Source organism: Meles meles, chromosome 5 (assembly GCF_922984935.1).
Source record: "Meles meles chromosome 5, mMelMel3.1 paternal haplotype, whole genome shotgun sequence".
NCBI lineage: Eukaryota > Metazoa > Chordata > Mammalia > Carnivora > Mustelidae > Meles > Meles meles.
Window position 1 is genome coordinate 133,746,877 of NC_060070.1, and position 22,359 is coordinate 133,769,235.

The 22,359-nt window shown below is 48.6% G+C and overlaps 2 long non-coding RNA genes across 2 annotated transcripts in view; one reads left to right on the forward strand and one right to left on the reverse strand.

Moving 5' to 3' along the window:
• Positions 1–735: 735 nt before the first annotated feature.
• Positions 736–17,745, forward strand: LOC123942704. The gene is made up of 3 exons (XR_006818460.1): positions 736–980; positions 9,663–9,779; positions 17,304–17,745. It is a non-coding gene; the product is annotated as an uncharacterized LOC123942704 (long non-coding RNA).
• The window catches only part of LOC123942705, a 36,536-nt gene continuing 29,816 nt past the window's right edge, over positions 15,640–22,359 (reverse strand). Inside the window, exons 3-4 of the long non-coding RNA XR_006818461.1 lie at positions 16,764–16,828; positions 15,640–16,545 (exon numbers count right to left, since the gene is read on the reverse strand). This is a non-coding gene — a long non-coding RNA (uncharacterized LOC123942705). The remainder of the gene's footprint in view (positions 16,546–16,763; positions 16,829–22,359) is intronic.

Consider the following 22,359-nt stretch of genomic DNA (forward strand, 5'->3'; position numbering starts at 1 on the left):
ATGATGCGGGGAGAAAACTCTCCCTGGGCCTTGAATTTAGGGATTCCTCACACCCACGCCTTTACAGCAACAGCAATGACTGAACTCTTTCTCCTCGGCTCCCTTCACCTGTCGCCCACAGGCTGCTTTTTCCCCCTCCTCTTCCAGGTCCCCTCGGTGATGCTCCGCGTTCTCCCTCCCACTGGCAGCCTCTCCAAGGCAGATAAGGCTGCGGAAAGGCAGCTCAGGGAGCTGGGCTGAGAATCAGAGGGTGTCGGGCTGCGGGGGTCGGGGGGGTGTGGTGGGGACAGTTGCCAGAGAACAGCGTGTGGCTTCTGGGTCTTCCCAGAGATGAGGAGATCCTAGATTCACTAGCAGACGCGCAGAAGCCAGCCGAGGTGACATAGCAATAATAATACAAAGACAGTAAAACCAGATCCCAAGGGACCAAGCAATGGGCTCCGTGTCCGGCTTACTTCCCCAGGGGTGGGCGGCCGGCCTTGGCAGGGAGGCAGGCAGGCATGTCCTTGAGCCGTGGACAGGCAGCAGGAGGAAGCCACATTCTCCAGAAGTGGCTCCCTTTCAACAGTTTTAAAGGTCATGTGCAGACCTGACAGTTGGCAAGCCCCTGGCGAAAACGCTCACAGGAAACATTGTGCAAGGGAGCTCTGGAGACCCACCGGTCCAGGGGCACATGACAGCCTTGGACCCAGGCCTACCTCGTCTTCCCCGGCCCCACCGCCCATAGGTAGGAGCCCGGCCAGGAGGCAGAGGGCAGAGGGGCGCTGAAGGGGCAGCGGCGAGCGGGACCGGGCCCAGCGCCAGCCCCCACCAGCCAGCCGGGGAGACCTCACGGGGCAGGTAGTACGACAGCAACGCGGCGGGCCCCTCTGTGCCTTGTGGCCCACAATCGGCCTCCAGAATTGCGAGAGCAGGCCTAGCCGCGGACGAGCTCTCCCCCGCTGCCCGCGCGCGCAAGGTAAGGAGGCGGGTGGTTAGAGGTAAGTGCACCAGGGATTTTAAAATAGAGCAACCGAAGGAGCAAAACCAGACTGTCTGCTCGTCTTGGATCCATTCTGGGCTGTGCAGGGTTCAAAAGCAGCTTGCGTGGGGACGGAAGGGGCCGTCTGCCCCAGCCCCAGCCTCAGGGCCCACCCGCCCACAGCCTGGGCTCCTGCCCCTGCCCTGCCAACCCCATGCACCCAGCCCGCCCTCCCCTCCTCCCACACCTCCTCTCTCAGGCTGCACACAGCAGGCCCGGGCTGCTTCACCTGCCCCGGAGCTCCCAGCCGGACAGCCCCGGGCTTCCACCATCCCCCAGCCTGTTCTGCAGCCCAGATCCTGCGGGGCCGCGAGCAGATCCGCCGAGCAGGGCTTCTGCCCAATAGCCGAGGGATGGCTGGAACCTACACAGTGCCACGCACACACACACACACACGGACACACACATACTCTTTACACACACAGTCACACACACTCTATACACACGGACACACTCTACATGCACACAGGTACACACACTCTCTCTACAGACATACACACATACCCGCACACACTATGTACATACACACACATACACACTCTCTACATACAAACACATGCACACACAGTCTGCATACACACAGGGACATACAAATACACATGGGAACACACAAACACACACATACATACATGGGCAGACACATACACATAGACATACATACACCCACACATACATACACACAGGCACACGTACACACATACGTAAACAGACATCTACACATAATACATTTGTACACGCAGAGAAACACAGGCACACACATATGCATGCATATACACAAACATGCACACACAGGCATACATACACACATAAACTGAGACACACAGAGACACACATGCACACACAAACCTTCCTAGTTCTGATCTGTGCCGGATTGGTGACAGGTTCAGGACTGACTGACAAAGACCCCACATGCATTTCCGAGAAGTCTGTCTGCAGATCCTGTGTCCTGCGACCCCCAGGGCGGGCAGGTGGGTGTGTCAGAATGTGGCATCTCAGAGGTGGCGGTACCCTCGTCGGGATTGGTTCGTGTGGCTTGTCCAATCTGTGCCCGCTTCCCATTGGTTTTCAGTCACTCACAGGAGCTCAGTGACAAGCAGAGAATTGTCCCTGGATGATGAACGCAGACAGCCACCGCCTCCACCCCAGAGTCTCTGCTTCCCGTTCATGCCATGGAAGCTTCCAAATGGGCAGTGCTCCTGGTGCTGACCAGAGCTTCAGAGCTCTGAGGAGCTGTAGCAGCATTAGGGGGATGTCTGGGCCTGCACTGACACGGCCTGACAGCTGGAACAGTTTCGGGGTCACCAGCCCCAGCTAGACTCCAGGCCACTCTCGCAGCAAACCAGCCCTCCCCTCACCCAAATTCCCAAATGAGGCCAAGTGAGGCTGGGGCCGTGCGCTGGCAGGCCTGGCCAGACCACCCTGTGGGGCTCCTTCTCTCCGTACCTTCTTGCTGAGTGAGCCAAATGCGGTAGGAGAGGAAAGCAGGCCGCACGGCCAAAACTGGGCTCTGTCTGAAGGGGGAGGACGCCAGACCCAGGCTTCTGATGGAGCAGACACCTCATAGCCTCTTCCTGAGCCAGACAGACCAGGATCCCTCCCAGGCGGGAAAGTCTACACTCAACCCCACATGGGGTCCCGAGCAAGCCTCCTCCATAAAGCGAGACCGCTGCTATTTGACGCTGCGATCACACGCTGTCTGTGCCTCCCTTTCCAGAGCAGTAAAGCAGGATGACAACAGCCCTAACCTGAACACGTGCCACAGGGCACGTGGGACGGGGGTTGCCCTGCAGGAGAGTGGGACCTGGGTCTGAGGAAGGACTGTCTTGGCCCTAAAAGACCAAAGACCTCACAGACGCAGTGCCAGCATCTTCCTCCCCCTGTCCTTTGATGAGAACACACATAAAAAGTGAAAGAAAGAAGCTCAAGACTTTCCTCTTTCCATGTAGAACCAAAGAAGCCCAGTTAGGGTCTCAAATCTAGAACGGAGCTTATCCATAATTTCTCGAAACCAGCGCTTCTCTTGAAGCAGGGTGAGTGGAAAGAGAGACTAGGCCTCGTCCCCATTCTAGCCTGTGGCTGCGGAGTGACCCCCTGGCACTTCCTCACGCACTCATGCACACACTCACACGTGTTCTCATGCACACACAGTCACACTCATACACGTTCTTGCACACTCACCCATATTCACACTCGCACATACTCTTACCTGCTCACACATTTCCACACACTCACACATACACTCACTGTTGCACGCTCTCAGCTCCCACTCTCTCTCTCTCTCACACACACACACACACACACACACACACACACACCCTGATCGAAGGGCGACGCCGCTGCTGGACTGATGAGAAAACAGCAACATCTGCCCCTTGATTCCACGTAATAAGTCAACCATTAACCTACGGCCGAAACTAAAGCCCAGGCGTGGTTAACAGACACAAATGCCACCAGGCCACGGAACGTGTGGGGCCCTCCTGGTCTGCCAGCCTCCGGCCTCTCTCCCAGGGCAGCTGCAGTCCGAAACGCTTCTCGTCTGCACATCATGCACCCGCTGATACTGACTGAGCCATCAAACAACCCACAGCCCCCAGGATGCCCTAGTCCACAGAGCATTAACCAAAAACTTAAGCAGAGGGAACAGCTTAACAAGGAAGAACGTTCTTTTTTTTTTTTTAGATTTTATTTATTTATTTTTAGGACACCGGGTGGCTCAGTCAGTTAAGCATCTGCCTTGGGCTCAGGTCATGATCCCAGGGTCCTGGGATCGAGTCCGGAATCGGGCTCCTTGCTCAACAGGGAGCCTGTTTCTCCCTCTGCCTGCCACTCCCCCTGCTTGTGCTCACTCTCTCTTGCTCTCTCTCTCTGACAAATAAGTAAATAAAATCTTTTTTTTAAGGATTTTATTTATTTTGAGAGAGAGAGGGGGAAAAAAATGTGTGCATGCAAGGTGAGGAGGGGTAGAGGGAGAGAGAGAGAGGGAGGGAGTCTCAAGCAGACTCAATGATGAGCACAGAGCCCGACTCAGCACCTGATCCCAGGACCCTGAGATCATGGCCTGAGCCAAAATCAAGAGTCAGATGCTCAACTCATGAAGCCACCCAGGCGCCCCAAGGAAGGGCTTTCTAACACATGCTACAACATAGAGGAGCCTTAAGCACATGGTGCTAAGTGAATTTAAACAGTCCAATCAGGACAAATTCTGGATGATTCCAACTATGCTAGGTCCCTAGAGTCGTCAGATTCACAGAGGAAGAAAGTAGAAGGCTGGTTGCCAGGGGCTGAGGGAGAGGGAGGGTTCAGCGTTTAACAGGCACAGTTTCAATTTTGCAAGATGAGAAAGTTCTAGAGAAGGACATTGGTGACGGTTGCACAATATGTGAATGTGTTTAATGCCCCTGACCTGCACACTGAGAAAACAGTGCAAATGGTAAATTTGGCTTGGTGTATTTTACCACAACTTTTTTTTTTTTAATTTAAATTAGAGAGAACACATCATCCCACCGAATGAAGAGGTAAGTAGTGTGACGTGGACCATGAGCTCCTCCAAGGTTTTAGAAATCAGGGAAGTCTTCAAGGAAAAGGAAGAACTCCCCTTCTTGATAAGCTATAAAGTGCTAACAAAACAGACAGTCCAGTCCAGTGAAGTGTAAAGGCTGTTTTAAGCTCCAGAAAGCTCCGGTCACCAAGGCATAGCAGAGTACCATGGAGGTGACCATATAACATATATCCCAAGACCCAGCTCTTTTGAGAGGGAAGCAGCACTATTGATAATTACACCAGACAAGGGTATGTCATCCCCTGGGACACAGCGGGATGAGCCCGGGCATGGGGATCAGACAGACCTGGGTTCCAGTCCCAGCGTGGGCACCTACTTGGGCAAATTACTTTCTGTCCCCATGCCTCAGTTTCCCCACCAGTAAAGTTTCTATCTTGTGAGGTTATTGTGAGTAGCAAACGTAAGATGAAAAAAGCTTCCAATCCAGGGGTGCCTGGGTGGCTCAGTGGGTTAAGCATCTGCCTTCAGCCCAGGTCATGATCTCAGGGTCCTGGAATGGAGTCCCACATCAGGTCCCTTGCTCAATGGGGAACCGCCCTCCCTCTTCTTCTGCCTGTCGCTCTGCCTACCGTGATCCTGCTCTCTCTCTCCTCTGTGTCAAATAAATAAAATCTTTCGGGGGTGGGGGCCGGGGGGAAGCTTCCAATCCAGGATTTGGCACTCCTTAAATACTACAAGCCTGCAATCTCTTATCTGCAATTCTGGAATTCAACAATCTCTGAAAACTGAAAGCTTTTCAAATGCATTTGGTGGCAAAACCTGATCATGACCAATGCCTGGCTATTTAGAATCTTTATCCCACTTGGTGTAATTTATCTTTATCTATTGCTGCAGAAATATTAATGTGTCTGATGACAGGGTGCTTGCTGCCCCAGTGTGTGTGTGTGTGTGTTATGTCCAAAACATAGAAACGCCCTTGTCCTCAGAGCATTAGCATAAAAGTTAAGCAGAGGGAACAGCTTAACAAAGAAGGACTTTTTTTTTTTTTAAGATTTGTGTGTGTGTGTGTGTTATCTTCCAAAAGTCCAAACTTTCTGTATTAGGTTGGAAGGACGAGGACTTTCATTACAGTTTCAGTGTCCTATACAGATTTAAATCTCTTGTCACTTGTAGATACAGTTATGGAATGTTATGTTATGTGAAAAATGCCGCGTTCACTTAAAAAAAAAGTAATGTAAAATAATATGTAATCTATGCTTTTGCTTGTTTTATTTATTTATTTATTTATTTTTATTATTCGACAGACAGAGATCACAAGGAGGCAGAGAGGCAGACAGAGAGAGGTTGGCGGGGAGGCAGGCTCCCCCCTGAGCAGGGAGCCCAATGCAGGGCTCAATCCCAGGATCCTGAGATCATGACCCGAGCTGAAGGCAGAGGTTCAACCCACTGAGCCACCCAGGTGCTCCACTTGTTGTTTGTTTTAAAAAGTATGTATGCATCTGCTTATCTGTGCATAGACCAACTCCAGAAGCATTCTTTGGGGCGGAAACAGTGATCATCTCTACAAACAGAGACACTGAGATTGGGAAGAGGAAAATTGATGTTGAAATTTTTATTCCACATATAGAACCCACTTTTTAAAATATGAATGATAAAAGCGGGGCACCTGGGTGGCTCCGTGGGTTAAGCTGCTGCCTTCGGCTCAGGTCATGATCTCAGGGTCCTGGGATCGAGTCCTGCATCGGGCTCTCTGCTCAGCAGGGAGCCTGCTTCCCTCTATCTCTCTCTCTGCCTGCCTCTCTGCCTACTTGTGGTCTCTCTCTGTCAAATAAATAAATAAATAATCTTAAAAAAATAAATAAAATAAAATATGAATGATAAAGGTAAAAGACACTTCATACCCATTAGGCTGGATAGAGGTGTGGGGGGAAAAAAAGACAACAAGCGATGGCAAGGATATGGAGTGAAGGGATCCCTTGTGTACTGTTGGTGGAAAAGCAGAATAACTCAGCTGTGGGAAACCAAATGGAGGTTCCTCAAAAAATTAAAACCAGAAGTACCGTAGGATCCAGCAACTTCACTTCTGAGTATGAACACAGGAGAATTGAAAGCAGGGTCTCCCACAGATCGTTGCCCCCTGCTCCCACCCACGTTCACAGCAGCGTTATTCCCAGTAGCTGAAAGGTCAGAGCCACCCAAGTGGATGAATGGATACACAAAACATGGCCTAGACGCACAGTGGAATATTCTTCAGCCTCAGAAAGGAAGTTCTGACCCAGGGATGAAGCTGGAGGCCATCGTGTTCAGTGACCTAAGCCAGTCACAAAGGACAGTCCCCCTACATGAGGTCCCCAGGGAAGTCAAGTTCACGAAGACAGAAAGTAGAAGGGAGGCTGCCAGGGGCTGGGTGGGGGGCAGGGAGAATGAGGAGTTGGCCGACAGTGGGTGCCACGCTGCAGTCTGGGAAGATGAAGACGTTCTGGGGATGGGTAGAGGGGATGGCTGGGCTCCACATATGTGGCCGTACTTCATGCCACTGAACTTGACTCCCAAGAAACAGTTAAGATGGCAAATTTTATGTTATGTGTATTTTACCACAATTAAAAAGAAAGTTAAAAAAAAAAAAAGAAAAAATCTCTTGGGTCACAAATCCCTTCAGATACGCCTGTGTGGCCAGAGCCAAACCTTTCCGGTAGCTGCAGGCAGCAGGCAGCTCCGGGTCAGGGACCTCTGAATAGTGCGTGAGTCACAGGGCGGTTGTCAGGGAGGGGGCCCCCTCCAGGGCTCTGCTGGCACTGCTGACCACAGAGCGCCCTCGGGAAGGGCGGGTGTGGGGCCAGCGTTGAGGGGGGAAGGGGGTCGAAGCAGGTGCTGGGCTGGAGTCTGATGCGGACCGGGCTGGTGGCAGCCCAACTCCAACGCAGGCTGTGGGGAGCTGGGGCCTGGCTGTGACCAGGGTCAGGCTCCCAGGCCCCAAAGAAGTCATTGCAAGATGCTCTGGACATGGAGGGGTGGGGGATGGGCGAAGTGCGTGAAGGCAGCGGGAGATAGAGAGTTCCAGTTGTGGAAGGAATAAGTCATGGGAATAAAAGGCACAGCACGGGGAACAGAGTCAAAGATGCTGTTACAGCATTGTGTGGGGACAGATAGTCACATTGGCGGTGAGCACAGAGGAACACAGAAACTTCTCAGATCACCTCGTTGTACCTGAAACCTATGTAACATTGTGTGTCAACTATGCGCAACGAAGAAGGTGCTCTGGCCGAGATATGGGTGCCCCCCACCAGCGTCCAGCCCTCCCAGAAAAGGGTTGAGGGGTATCTGTTTCTCTTCAAAAGAAGATCCCCAGCCCGTAGCTCCCCGTCAAAGGCCAAAGAGGCAAATAGAAAGCAGAAATAAGATCCCCCTCTTTCTTTAATACCTTGACACCAAGTTTCTCTTTTTATCTTTTCTTTTTTTTTTTTAATTTTATTTATTTATTTATTTGACAGAGAGAGAAAGATCACAAGGAGGCAGAGAGGCAGGCAGAGAGAGAGGGGGAAGCAGGATCCCCGCTGAGCAGAGAGCCCAATGCGGGGCTTGATCCTAGGACCCTGAGATCATGACCTGAGCTGAAGGCAGAGGCTCAACCCACTGAGCCACCCAGGCACCCCATCTTTCCTTTTCTTTTCTTTCCTTTTTTTTTTTTTTTAAGCTGACTTTAAAGGAAGGTCCTTTGGGTGCCGGGGTGGCTCAATTGCTTAACAGTCTGCCTTCAGCTCAGGTCATGATCCCGGGGTCCTAGGATCGAATCCTACCACAGGCTCCCTGCTCTGCAGGGAGTCTGTTCCTTCCTCTCCCCTTATGTCTTCCCCAGCTTGCGCTCTCTCTCACTAACTCTTTCTCTCAAATAAATGAAATCTTTTAAAAAATAATAATAAATCAAAATAAAAAAAGGAAGGTCCTTTCTGGCTAATTAGAGTATTTGGCTCGTTTCTGTGCACCGATTAGCAATTTCAGCTTTATTTCTGGGTTTCTCCTTACCAGTAAAATGTGGCCCAGTTTGGGCTCGGACCCCAAGGGCCCCCTTCACGAGGAGGCTCACCCACAGGTATCCGGGGAGGAGCTTGGGGACTGGGTTCCAGTGCTTCCACTGATCCAGGTTCCAGAGGCAGGCCCGTGGCTCCCCTGGGCCCCAGACTCCTCATCTGATGAGTTAGGGAAATGGCGTCCAGTCAGGAAGTCTAACAGAGGAAATGTAATGTGGGGGCAGTGGTTACAGAGATGCTGGAAGAACTGAAAACCCAATCCCAGACTGAAGTAACAGAAGATTCCATGTACCTTACGTTTGGAAAGGGACCATTACCTGCACCTGAACTCTGGGCAGTCTGGCAGGGGGGGAACCCTGGAAAGGGTCCGTCCAACAAGGGTGCCCGCACAGAGCACGGCTGTTAGAGATCCTGGCCGGCTCAGAGTGAGATGGAGGAAACACCCCAGCCTGTCCCTTCCTCCAGGGCTCTGACTTATCCTCCTTCACTGAACCCCCTTGGGCTGAACCCAGCTGGAAGCCAGGCAGCGAGGGAGCCTGGGAGATGTAGTTTGTAAAACAGAATGTTGCAATCCAAAGCAGGGCAGCAGAATCCAGGCAAAAGACCAACTAATCCAGCCACGGCTGTTGCAATCATCCCAGACTCCGAGGGGATTTTTTTCCCCCACTTTTTTGGTTCTGTTCTGGCATTTCTGCTTTAGATGCCCCGTATGCAAAGGATGTGAGTTAAAGAGAAAAGAAACAATTTTAATTAGGTGCTAAATCTCCCTTCCCGATCCAGCCCATCACTCTGAACCCCCAAAGTGGATTTTGTGTCCTCTGGCTCTCCCCTTGCCAGACCAGGAACCCCCCACCATAGACACCTCTGCTCCATGCTGTCTCTCTGCAAGGAGCGGCCCGTACTAAGCAGGCGTAAGATGTGGACCAGACACAGACGGAGCTGGATTCAACCCAGCCAGGGGGAGGAGGAGGCGGCTTACTAGTTTCCACACCACCTGGAGAAGCAGGAACACTATTTCCTCCACCAGGGCTGGGCTTCCAGGTACAGAGAACAGAGGTCACTGTGGTCCAATGGGCTGAGCATAGGGTAGGAACTCAATTGCTCTTTGTTTCAGCTGAGCTGAGGTGCCCAACCTTGTGTGACCTTGAGCCAAGCACCATTCTTGGGATGCAACCTGCTCTACAAGACGAGGAAGACGTGACTAGGAAGGCCAGCTGGAGCACCATGAAAGGTAACCATTGTGCACAGAAATGCCCAGTGATGGCAAAGCCCAGCATTCACACCGTGCCCTTCCTGAGTCCTGATCTCATACCCGACCTCGCTAGTCCTTCAGACCATCCTGGTGAAGGAAGGGGAGGGACTTCCAGCCATGCTGGACAGAGAGAGACACCAAGGCACTGAAAATACACAGTGACCAGCACAGCAAGTCAACCTGGAATCAGTTTCAAGGCCAGTAGCGTCAGGCCCCAGCCGCTTGAACTGAGCCATAGGGGACCACTTAACCTCCTAAGCCCAAGGGCCCCGGTATAGCTCAAGAACATGGCTCTTTGGCATTAGGCCTAGAAAGGACTGGAAGAACAAACAAAAGGAGAGAGGGAGGTAAAGAAAAAGAGAGAAAGCAGAGATAAGGAAAGGAGCTACAATGGAAAAGGTGGATAGGAACACACAGCTTAGGGAATCGTTCTGTGAGGGGCTCGGGCTCTACAAACCTAGGTTTTATCAGTCTTGAAGGCTTTGATGCTTTCCAGCATCATTCGCTGGGACTGGAAATTCACCAGGATGGTTTGAATAAGAAGCCACGCCCCCTCGCTCTCATCTGGGGTAGCTCCCATTATCAGCGGGCCTTTTGCTCCCCTCTGGGCCCAGCTGACGACACCTGAAGTCCCGTGCCCTCCTCTGTAAGGTGCTGTTGTGTAACGTGGGAGAACAGATGTGGGTGTACTGAAGCTCCAACATGTTTCTCTGCACCTGGCCGGCGGAATGCTTTCACGCAGATGGAGAGTGGCACCCGCCACCTTTCCCTCCGGTTGCCTGGGTCCTCTCCATCCCTCCAACAGACCTGGGCTCCTGTCAAAGACAAGCTCTTACAGAAGCTGGGCCGGTGTCCTTCACCAGGCACGTCAGCCATTGGAAAAGAGGGGACTAAAGTCTGGCTCGCGCATGGGCCTTCTGCTCACCTCGCTCTGACAGTCACCCTCCCAGCCACCCCGAAAGCAAGGCTTCTGTTAAAATAAGAGGCGTCTCTTCTCATGTGACATCCCAACACCTGCCACCAGATCCAGAAAGACACACAAATTCCACTTTTGCTCGTTTTCACCCCAGGCGTTTTCCAGAAGGTAGAGCCTTTTAAGAGAAAATCTTCCTGGACCTCAGGTAGGTCTGTAGCAATGAATCTAGGCTCTAATCACGATAGCATCCTATGAACCAGAAAACTCCCCACTTAATAGGCTCACCTTGCCATTGACCATCACAAAAATCTACTTGAGTTGCTCAATATTGCAATCGCTGTGCTTTTCCTTTTATTTCATTTTATTTGGTGGGGGGGGGGCCTTGGGAAAAATGACATTTATTCTTTGGTTACTGTTGTCTGTCTCAGCCCCCAGAGTAGGTAATCAAACAAGCCATCCTTGGAGCAAAAGCCTCCCTTTTGCATCTCCCCGCCACGCCCGGCAGTGAGGCGGCCAGCCCTCCATCAGGCTGCATGCAGAGCAGGCATTCTTGGCGGTCTGAGTCTTGCTATCAAGTTATAGATGGGAACAGGTGCCCATAATTCAGCATAACCCACCGAGCCTGACTTCACTTTCTCTGGAAACCTCTTGATTTAGGAGCACAAGCTCCTGGCTCCTCATGGGCTAGCCTGTAAACATCTCGGTCTGGATTTGCCGAGGTGGGTTGCTAAATTTAATTGCCAGTTTCCATCCCATGTGACGGTGTATGACAGGCCAGCTTACTGGGTGAGTTAGCCAAGGGGTTTTAAATAAATACTTTCTGACGGAAAGGAGGTTAAAGCTCCCTGTGATTCACCAGCGAGCCCGGAGAGTCAGCGGCTCTGGGTTTTACTAGGGAGCCACGGCGTGTTAATCTCCTAGCTCACTCACCACTTCCCACTGGCCACAGGGAGAGGGATAAGGAGCCTGTGGGTAGAGCTCTAGCCAGGTCCAGAGGCCTCAACAGCCAGGGCTGTCCCAGGTCTCTATGACCTTGGTTGGAACACAAACAGCTCTGGGTATCAGCCTCAGCTTCTCCATCTGGAAAGAGGAACTGTTCACACAAAGTCAGGAGTGGCAGCGAATGTTTGGAACTTTCAGGAGGCATGCCACAGAGATACAAACACGGTACTGTTGCTGAAAGCATCCACACCAGCCCAGACAACAAGCCCTCCAAGAAAGCAGCGTTAGTCTTGCCCATGGCCCTGAAAGAGAAATGAAATAAAATGCTGACGAGGTCTGTATCCTCCCCGACTATTTCCTCGGGAAGCCCTCCCATTGTTGAACACACGCTCCCTCTGCCTTCTCAAGTTACTCCACTGGTTGGAGCCACGGGAGCATGGCCTCACCAGGGAGCCTGGGAGAAATGCAGAGTCTCGGGCGCCCGTCCATCCCTGTGGAGTCTGAATGTGCTGCCTAACCAGCTCCCCCAGTGAGATAGAGGTGTTTTAAATTTTGAGAACCCCTGGTCTCAGGTGGTGCTTGTCAAACTTTAGCACACATTCAAATTCCCTGGAAAGCCTGTCAAAACATCGCTGGGTCCTGCCTACAGAATTTCAGATTCAGTCGGTTTGGGATGGGGTTGGATAACGTGCATGCCTCTGGGTTCCCTGGTGATGATAATGCTGCTTGTCCGGGAACCTCACTTGAGAACCAGTGCTAGGTATTCCCTGTGGCAGATCCTTTAGGGGGTGCCTTTCTCCCCAGGCCACTGAGGGTCCATGAGAGCATTGTATCTCTTCTTTGTCTTCCCCGGGCCCGTGGAATTAGTGCATCCTGCTCTCACCATGTCTCAACGTCTAGCTCTTAAATCGTCTTTGATCTCTTGAATTCAGTCCATGTTTCTCTCTCTCCCTTTTACTAGAACGGACAGAGCACCAAAGAGCAGGTGTTATCCCAAAATGGGAGGAGTTCATGAAAATCTTCCTTCTTCCTCCACCCTGGCGGCTCTAACATTCCGCTTGTTTTTTCCACTAGAGTTATGCTGCTGGTTAAGGAGCTCTTAATGACATGACTAGCCCAGGACAACCAAGTTTTCTTTACTACAGGACCATTTGTCCTGCTCCATTTTCATCACACAAGCAACATGGTGACATATTTATTTAAAACAATGTAACACTGGAGAATAGTGAATTCAAAGCAAAAGTCGACTCTGATGTCCCCATCCTCCCAACCCCTATTTTATTCTCCTCCCAGAGCTAATGATGATTGGCAGTTTACGTGTTTATCCTTTGATCCTCTTAATATATTCAAATCGATGTAAACATAATAGACAGGCATGCAGACATGTATCTGTATATATTTGTGTGATCATAGCCTAAGTGTTGCTCCGCAACTTTATTAACTAACAGTATTTCTTAGGGATCCTTTAAAATCAATAAATAAACTCGTCTGCAGCCACTTAAAAATGGCATGCCTATATTCCATAACATGGATATATCGTGTTTAACCATTCTATCGATGGCTTTTTATGTTTACCCCAGAATTTCACTATTATGAACAATATTAAGTTAGCGTTGTCATGAATTCAGTGGAGAAGTAGCCTGCCAAAAGATGGTGTCAATTTAAAGGACCCCCAGCCACTATGAAACTGTTTATTTCTATTTCCCACGGCTGACTATGAACAGTCTTTCACATTTTTACCAATATATGAAAGATTTCTCATTGCCTGAATGTGCATTTACCCGATTACCATATTCCTTATTCAAATTGTCTCTCCTTTTTCTCATGGGTGGTTGGGGGGGGTTTGTTTGTTTGTTTGTTTGTTTTGTTTGTTTGTTTTGTTTTTGGTTGGGGGACAGTAAGAACAATAGCCTGGACCTCAGTCTTTGGTCTACGAAAAATGTTGCAAAGTCTCATCCAAGCCTCTCACCTGACTTTTCCTCACGTTATGTCATCTTTTCTCCTCTAGAACTTCTAGTTTTTCTATAGTCTGTAATACACTTTCCGTGTATTGACATGCATTGACAGAAATCCATGCATTGACAGAAATCCAATTCTTCCGATCAGCATTCTTCAGAGGCAAAATAGTCGTTTCAGCCATGAATGGAAAGGACCTGGGAGAGGCAGTTGTAAGTAAGACCTAGCAGAGAACTAAAGGAATCAATAAAGGAAGAGGCAAAACAGGAGTCGGAGGGGGCTGCCATTGGGCCACGATTCTCCACCAGCCTCTTGGGTTTCTGCCCATCTTGCAGGCAGAGGCAGTGACCCCCTCTTCTCCCAATGATGTCTGGGAAAGACACCCCTTTCCCAGGATGTCTGCATAGAGAACAGACCTGAAAGAGAGAGGTGGCGTCTCTCTCTGGGTCGCAGGGCTGGTTTGTTGACTGTCCAGCATGATAAGGATAAAGCCTTCTCCAGGAAAAGATTGCAGTGTTGCTCATGGCCTGTTGTAAAAGATTGGGGTTTCCCGACCTTGAAAGGGTAGAGGTGTTTTCTGGGTCAGTTTGCCCACCCGGGGGAACTGTGGCTTGGAGAATCCACACGAGAAAAAGATAGTACTTTGGTTCCTGCTGTTGCCGTGAGTATTACGTTGTCCGTTGTCTCTAACCCAGAGGTCTCAAAAGTTGCCGCCAGCATCCAAGTAGGCAAAAATCTCAGAACCTTCACCTTTCTTGACAGACGCCAGGCAGTGGGAGATTAAAACACTTTATAAACTCGGCGCTTGTTTCGGTTGGACTTAACTGCCTACAGTACAAAACTCACCCAACCAAGTTTTTCTCTTAAACTGAGCAGTCCTTCAATGGTCAAGGAGAAGAGAAACTTTTTTGTTAAAAAAAGTTCCATTTTGTGTATCATTGCCGCAAGTCTAACATTCAAAGCGTGTTTCCGTGTAGATGAAGTAGATGTGGTCTGTGCAACTACAGAGAAATGAACAGGTGGGCAGAAAAAGTTCAGCTCAATAGAGAAGGAAAAAATCCTTACCAATTAGAGCCATCCAAAGTGAATGCGTTTTGAGGGCATAAGCTCACTGCTGGCTTAGGTGGCCACGTACAGGACCTCCGTGTCCGTTCACATCTAAGTTGCTACTGGTGAGGAAGGCTGTTTCAGTGGACCATCTAATCAGATTTATTTTCATGCCCAGTAATGGAAGGGAGCCGGTAGATCCAGCTGGGACCCTCAGAAAGCTGCATTTGGCGTGACCATCATGGGTTTAAGGGATCGGTCTTGTAGAAACTCAGATCGAGCTCACCCGAAGCAAGTTGGGGCTGGAGAACGGATTCAAGCTAACCAAGTTCACCAAGACGAGAGCCTGATTTACTAACCTAACAGCGAGCAATTTAAATGTAAAGCAAAAGACACACTTTTCCAATGAAGACAATTTTCTAGTCCAACATCCATAGCACCCCACCCCTCTCCAGCTGCTAGGTACTAAGGAAACAGAATTAATCACCATGTTTGTCGAGTTCACCAGACCAAGCAAAAGGGATTGAATGACCCCAGACCTTGCTTCATCTGGTAGAATACATTAGGTAGTTGCATTAGGGGGTGATGAAAAATCTCTTCCCCAGTGAAGAATAGATTTTTTTAATGACCTGGATGGTCTTGTTCACTAAACGCAATGCCTTTCTCCTTTGACTGGCGTGGAAATAGTTACCAATTCTTAGCATCATTCTCCCTTGCTAGATCCCAAGAGGCTCACTGCCTTACTACTTGTATTTATAACAGTTTTGTGCATTGTAACATGTGTATGCAATATTTGTTTTTTTTTTAAGATTTTATTTATTTATTTGACAGAGAGAGAGTGAGAGAGGGAACATGAGCAGGAGGAGTGAAGAGAGAGAAGCGGGCTTCCTGCTGAACAGGGAGCCCAACATGGGGCTGGATCTCAGGACCCTGGGATCATGACCTGAGCTGAAGGCAGACATTTAACTGACTGAGCCAACCAGGTGCCCTGCAATATCTGTTATGAGTCTCCTCTTCAATCAGGTGCTTTGTAAAGATATCTCAGCAAATACCTTCATTTCATCAGTAATAAAAGTGTGTGATGCATCCCTAGATTTATTTTCTCCGTCCCAGCTCTCTGTCTGCTAGCTGGCTACCCTTGTACAGGATCACGTAACTTCTAGAAGCTTCTGTTTCCTCATCTGTAAAAGACTACAGTACCTACTTTTGATTAAAGATCAACAATCATGTATATAAACATATCTTATAATAACTAAATGCCTAAATGGTTATAAAGTAATAATAATACCAATAATCATGACAGCAGGTAGGCCTCATTACAATTGATGGCTTTCCCGCATCAAGCTCATCTTCTCCATGGTGTGAGGGTCTTATTAACTTTAAGCTTTCCATTTCAATTAGCACTTTTTCTTTTTTAAATCTGGTGCCTACATTCTAGTTTTCACCTCACTTTGGAGACCAGAGCTGTCTCTGTAATGGTAAGGACTGAGAGATGTCTTTGTCCAGCCCTGCAAATGTGGATCCTATGAAAAGCTGTGCACAGAGGGCTGTTCTCAACAGGAGTGTTGCAGTGGGAAGGGTCTGGGCCAGGGAGCAGTTTCACAGGGGCTCATCCAGGGCGTTTCGCTGTGAGCAGGACGTTCAGTTGGTGAAGAAAGCGATGAGATCGCTGGCAGACAAAGGGAGGCATAGGCTGCCCAGCCCCATGGGCAGCAGAGCTGGTGGCTAGGAAACCAAGACTGTTATATTTAGCATCACAGAGAGGAGGGTGATGTGATTCGCCTTGCACATCCCAGAACAGGGCGCTTCCCAGCTGCTCCGGGCAAGATGGTCACCTCGCTGCCATAGAACTTGTCAGTTTCTCCTTTGATCTGGGAGTCCTATCTGGAACAAGGAAACTCAGAAGTGTATCAAAAAAGAGAAGTAGAAAAAAAAAAAAGAAAGAAAGAAGGAAAGAGGAGACATGACCCCAATTCTCTTAAAATGAAAGGATTTTTAACTCAAAGAAAGCTAAAGGGCCATGACTTTGAGCTTCCCCGAGTTAGTTCGTTGATTTTCAATGCCAAAAACCAGCACCAGTTTTAACCAGGTAATCCACTTACTGAAGCTGGAACCCGAGGTGTGAAAAGTTCCGTGTTGACAAAGTTTTGCATCAGCGGCGGCCGCTCTGCAACATGTAAAAACGTGTAGTTTAATTTTAGCTTTATAATAAATAAGTGCTTTCCCAAACCTACTCAGGAGCACAGGCTGTCACTAGGTCCACAGGTGTGCTCTGAAATCAGACACCACCAAGAGATTCCATCCTGCTGAAATGCGCAAGAGCCGGGACGAAGTCATCCATCATCCTTTTTCTGTTTTTGTGAACTGTCCCAACAAGTGTGAGTGTCCCAGCTAAATCCTGCTGTCGAGTTCTGTTGTGGGTATATAAAGCCAGTGTGTATATTTGAGGGGAGGGGAGAGGAAGGGTGAGCCTGGGCACGTGTGTGTATGTTCTGTATTAAAAAGTATCCAAAAAAATAGTAATAAATAAGATAAAGAATTGAGGTACCAAAGACCATAATTAAAGAAGGTTGGGAACAGTCGGATGGTATGAGGTCATTCATTCAACCAACCTCATTCATTGGGTTCCTTCTATGTTCCAGGCACTGGGCTGGGTCCCAGGGTGGCTGGAACCACCAAACCAGCTCTCAAGAAACTCCCAGCCTAATGACCACAGGAACCATGGTGACACCAAGCAGAAGAGCCATGTGGTAGGTCAGGCGGAGCATTTGCTCTGGAAGTTCTGTGAATGGCGGTCATCACCATTTATCATCTTCCAGGACTTCTGGAGACACCTGAGGGGGGCCTTGTTGAACAAAGCTTTCAGGGATGAAGGCTATTGTGTGTTCTGCAAAGAAATATGAGGTACATAGGCAAAAAGAACAGGGTATGTGGATGGATTTATGAAATGTAAGGAAAGGGAAAATATTTTGTCTGGGGGATGAAATACACAAAGACTCTTCTAATTCTTAGCCATTAAATGTATAATATAAAATTAAACCTTGCCCATGTGATTAAGAATAATGCCTAGGGACACCTGGGTGGCTCAGTTGGTTAAGAATCTGCCTTCAGCTCAGGTCATGATCCCCGGGTCCTGGGATTGAGTCCCATGTCCGGCTCTCTGCTCAGCGGGGAGCCTGCTCCTCCCTCTGCCTGCCACTCCTCCTGCTTGTGCTCTCATGCTCGCTCGCTCTCACACTCTCTGACAAATAAATAAATAAAATCTTTAGAAGAAGAAGAAGAAAGAAGAAGAGAAGGTGGAGGAGAGGGGAGGAGGAGGAGGAGAAGAAGGGGAAGGAGAAGAGGAACGCCTAAGGCGGGAATGGGCCCCAAAGTTTCCTTTTCCTACTGATGTTGGATATAACAATTTCCCTAGAGGGGAAATTGCATTCCACCTTGGACTCTTAGGTAACTTCAACCACAACCTCATCACGATATTTGGAGGTTAATGGAGCAACAGAGGTGTCGACAAGCCCAGCTACTCAACTTCCGGTTAAGAAGTCACCTCTTCCAGAAAACTACGCTGAATCAGATTCATTCCTCTGATGACTGCATACCTACTGTGTGCCAAGCGCCATGGTGGAGGGTAGCCAGTGTCCAGGGCTCCGTGTGTCAGCATCCTGACTCCCACTGAGATGCCTGTGCTCTTTGTTCCTGACCCCCAAGCATCTGGATGCCCACAGCTCTCACCACCCTCTTCTCTGATTGTTGAGTTGATTGTCTGAATCCCCTGCTAATCTGTGAAGTCCTTGGGTAAGGACCATGGCTTTTATCTTTGTATTCCCAAAGCCTGGCATGTTCTGAGAATAGAAGCAGTTCACCTTCCTCATATTTCTTCTTACTTATTAAAGAATTTTATTTTACATGCTTGAAACACACACATAAAGGGTGGCTCATTACACAAAAACTTTTCATTTTCTTTTATTTTTCATTTCTTTTTGAATGCTTCATGTATGAATATATTTATGTATACATAGAGGTATATATTTATTTATTTTGAGAGAGAGAGAGTGCGTGTGCTGTGGGGGAAGAGGGGCAGAGGGAGAGGGAGTGAGAGAATCCCAAGCAGCCTCCATGCCCAGCATGGTTCCCGACACAGGGCTCGATGTCACGACCCTGAGACCATGACCTGAGCCAAAATCAAAAGTCAGATCTCCATGACTGAGCCACCGAGGCATCCCCATGTATGAATATATTTAAACATTCCCAGTCATCTTTATCGTGCACTGTGATCATTTTCCATGCAAACATAACAACATTCCATGGGTACGCAGAATCATTAAAATCGTACAACTGGTATTTTACAATATCATATAGTTCACATATTTTTATTCTTATTGGAACAATGGAAACACTGAATAAAATGAACCAAACCAAGTTTATTGCACCTCTTGTTATGTGCACCTTCTACCAGCACTTTCTATCTTCAGCATATTGAAAGGAAGGAAAGACCAAACAAGAAAGGAGCTCTTGGGTTACCCTACCTGTCCCTATTCTTCTCCATCATCATTTTCAGCCAGAGTGGTGAGCTAATACAGGGAATGACATGAGTGAGACAGAGTATGATGGGGTTCCTGGTTGCTGGTGTTTCTTGGAACACCATGGCCTTCTTTCTGCACTGGAAGCACATTCCAATTCTACCTGGAAAGTGTGTCCTCTTTCCCTCCCTCCCCACATCCTGTCCTTACTTACCTTCCTCTTCCCAGTTTACTTGGTCATAGACATCACACACTTGCCTTAGGCTCATTTTAAGTGTTGCTTGATTCGCCTGTGTCATGGGTCATCTGGGATTCTGTGCTCATGGCGTGTCATGAGCTACACATGGTGGGGCCCCAGGGAAGGGTAGATATGTATATTACATGTATCTCCTCCACTCACACGTACATTCCAATGTCCTTTGGACTTCACTCAGAGAACGCAACTACAAAGATAAAATTGTTAAGAAGTTCGAGATAGCAATAGCCAAGCATTGTCAGAGTGTGGAACCCTTCTGAACATGGGACCCTGTGTATCCTCATAGGAAGCAGGCCTTGGCTGAACAGTCACGATCCATCAGACCTCCTCTTTGAGCAACAGCTGCACTGAAAACAGCTAAAAGAGAAAGCTCATAACTTGAAGATTGTAACAGTAAAAGAGAACACTATCCAAAGTCAGACACACTGAGAATATTACAATGTGACTTTAAAAGCCATCAGACAGGACTCTGGCAGTCTATTAAATTCAACCAACATTTATTGTGCTCGGCGCAATCCAAAAATCTGCCAGGAGAAGGTGGGGGGAGTATTCCTTGAATGAATAGACACTGTCCCTGACCTCAAGAACACTAGTCTCACTAGGGAGACAGAGAGCTACATAAAAACCATATTGCCAGACAGATTACAGCCACCGCTGTGATGGTAAAAATAAGCAGTGTGAAGCAAACGGAGGGAGTATCAGACTCTAATTGGGAAGACAGTGGTTTATGAGCGATAGATAACTTTGAAAATGGTCCTTAAAGATGAGTAAAATATTGATGGAGGGTAAGGAAAGAACATTTGTCTTAGCTTGGATTCCTCCAAGAAGCAGAGCCTGAGACAAGGGTTTGCATGCGGGTAGTTATCTTAGAAAGTGATCCGGAAGAGGGAAAGCCAAACCAAAGGTGTATTACTGAGCTTGGTAGTACTTCAGGAAAATGGAGCTCAGTCCCACTGCAAACTACTGAGGAGCCATACAGAAGGCACCTTCACCCCAAGACCATGGAACAGCAGGTTCCCCACCTCCACCGTCCAAGGCTGCCCCAGGACTATTCATGAAGTCCTTAGCATTTCCAGGTTTGCACATGCCCAGGAAGAGCTGAGCAGGCTCCCCCAGTTACGCCGCCCTGCAGTGGAAGAGAAGCCCAGAGGCAGAGAAGGTATCTGCCGTGCAGCTGAAGTGAGGTGTGGTCAGGCTACACCTGGGCACAGCCAGTTGCCACAGCAACACGCGGAACAAAAAGGTGTGGTGTGAGAGCAGCTGCAGAGATGTTCTGTACAACTTCTTGCCCTGTGCTTCTCAAACTTGAGCATGCGTCAGAGTCCCTGGAGGGCTTGTTAACACAGACCCATGGGCCCCACCCCAGCGTTTCTGGTTCAGTAGACGTAGGGCAGGGGCTGAGAATTAACATTTCTAGTACATTCCTTATATGGGCATTAGGGCTTTTAAAGACAGTCGTCCACTCTATACAGGGATACAAGACTGATCAAGAAGGAGAAAGGGAAGTTTCCAAAAACTAAACAACAACAGGAACAAAACAAACAAAAAAAATGCATACGTATCTCCAGGAAGAGCATTAATTGATTTCATCATAACAAGAATAGAATATTGGCATACATTCCTGTGTGTTCATCACCATTGATAATCTAATGAGAATTTCGATAGCCAAGAGTAAAGACGAGGTTGCTGTTACTTATTGTTCATGCTTCATTCCCACCTCTGTCCAGATCAATTCTCCACGCTTCTCTGTGCTAGGGACTGGATCATCCACACTCCCATCAGAGTCACCACGAGGAATCCAAAAAGTGGGAGGGGACGCAGTTGGGGTGTTCATTCTCTCTGCTCCCTCCCTGTCTCTCCAAAGGGCTGTTGGTGGCTCCATTGTCATGCGGCTACCATCCTATGGGAGCCTCCCCTGGTACATTTCTCCTCGGGCTCTGACAACCCTATCCCCGCCCCTCATGGCCCCTCAGCCCTCGGGAGCTCAAGGCTCCTGTGTTGCTTCTTTTACCTCTGCCCAAAGTGCCTTATTCATATTCTTTTCAATTCAGTCATCTTCTCTCTGTCAGGATCCTGACTAATCACAGTACCTCAAGGGAAAAAAAAAAAATAGAGCGAGATAAAGCTACATAAGCAGATGAGTATTTCTGAGTCTTTGGTATGAAGAAAAACCTGATAACACTCAAGGTGATATTGAAATTTTAAGACTTAACTACGGGATAAAATTAGATATAAAGTGAAAAAGTGGGTGAATGAATACATCAAGATAAACCAAGGCCTTGAATTGATTGCTGAGATTAAAGCTATATGAAAAAAAGCAAGAAGACCTCAGTGGAATCAGATTTTTCTTTCGCACCCTGAGGAATTTGCTCTCGGCAAGGGAGAGGCTCCCAGAGCAGTAAGTTGTGCACTGTATAAAACACTTCCCCAGCTCTACGCGCTCTGGGAACATGGAATACTGGCAGGAGAAAAGAAAGTGTGATTTAGGCTGTGGACATGAAAGCCCTCAGAAGCATCTTGGGAAACACAAGATAAGATCAGACCAGAAATTAATCAGAGAACGCAGCGATAAGGTAACATGTTGCAATCAATTTAAAGTTCACATCTTGCTTGATTTATGCATCCATCATAAAATCCATCAAAAGTTGGTGGCTCTTGGGTGAGTTTTAACTCTCTTCTTTGTCACTCCCCGTCCCCCACCCCCAAGCCCCAGGCTCTGCCTAAAGCTCTCGGTTCAGCATCTCCGGGAACACCAGATGCTTTGCCTTCCATTGTCAGGAACCAAGGGCCAGTTAGAGTGGAAGGAGGAGCACCATGTTCCTCAGCAAGGACGGCCAGTTACTTCAGACCTCAAAGGGACTTTCCTAAGTGAGGCACTTAAGTGAGACGGTGGGTGTTGTACGGGGAGGGAGGATTTTGTTTAAG